At 60.6% G+C, this 895-nt stretch overlaps 1 protein-coding gene across 1 annotated transcript in view; it reads right to left on the bottom strand.

Annotated features, from left to right (window-relative positions):
- The window catches only part of BTBD11 (BTB (POZ) domain containing 11), a 178,846-nt gene extending 178,013 nt beyond the window's left edge, over positions 1-833 (bottom strand). The window contains exon 1 of the mRNA XM_014964254.1: positions 702-833. The gene's annotated coding sequence lies outside the window, so the exon portion shown is untranslated. The remainder of the gene's footprint in view (positions 1-701) is intronic.
- Between the last annotated feature and the right edge of the window lie 62 nt (positions 834-895).

The raw sequence follows: 895 nt of genomic DNA, 5'->3' as shown, positions 1-895 counted from the left end.
GGGTTTAATATTTTTCCTAGAACTTTTTTTTTTTTTTTTTTTTTTTTTTTTTTTTTTTTTTTTTTTTTTTTTTAAAAAAAAAAAAAAAAAAAAAAAAAAAGAGAAGAAAAGGGAAAAAAAAGAAAATCCCCAGGAAGTTGATGCATCACCGTGTTGCATCTGTGTCAAGCTCTGGGTAAACAAGCAGCAACATGAATGAAATCTGTCCAGAAAGACTGCATTTCAGCGCCAACCACGCAATCTCTGGCCAAACCACTGCATATGTAACAAAGTTTGATCTCGCTTGCGAGCGCTCAGCTGCGCTTCTGCCATTTCCTGTGGAAAACTGAAGCTCGGAACCCACGTCTATCACCCAGCCCTCTCCCCGCCGACACCCCTCTGCCAGCTGCCCCCCAAATACCCCCCCACACACACATATATCTCCCCCGAAGGCAGGCGGGCAGCCGCGGCAGAGCCAGGCGGGGATGCTCGGCACCTCGCTCCCCGCTCTCCGGGCCGGGAAGGGGGGTGAACCCGCCCGGCTGCCCCCTCCTCCCTCCCCGGCCGCCCCGACGGCAGGTGCCGCAGCCCGCCCCGAGCCCGGGGGAACGGACAGACGGAGCGGACAGACGGGCGCCCGCCGGGAAGGGAAGGAGGGGGGTCCCGCACCGGCGCCAACAGGTGGTCGGCGGCGCCCGGTCCCGCCCCGCGTCCGCACTTACCGCTGGCGTTCTTGCCGCAGATGAGGTGCTGGTAGGGCTGCAGCAAGCCCCAGAGCTCGGGGTCGTTGTTGACCGTCTGCTCCAGCGCCTCCAGGGTGAAGCGGGGCGCCTCGCCGCCCTCCTGCTTCTCTTTCTCGGCCGGGGCGGCGGCGGCGGCGGCCGGGGGGCGGCCGGGCGGCGGGAGCGGGGCGGCG

Source organism: Calidris pugnax, unplaced genomic scaffold, assembly GCF_001431845.1.
Source record: "Calidris pugnax isolate Ruff unplaced genomic scaffold, ASM143184v1 scaffold44, whole genome shotgun sequence".
In the NCBI taxonomy this organism is placed as follows: Eukaryota; Metazoa; Chordata; class Aves; order Charadriiformes; family Scolopacidae; genus Calidris; species Calidris pugnax.
This window is presented reverse-complemented; position numbering and strand designations above follow the sequence as displayed.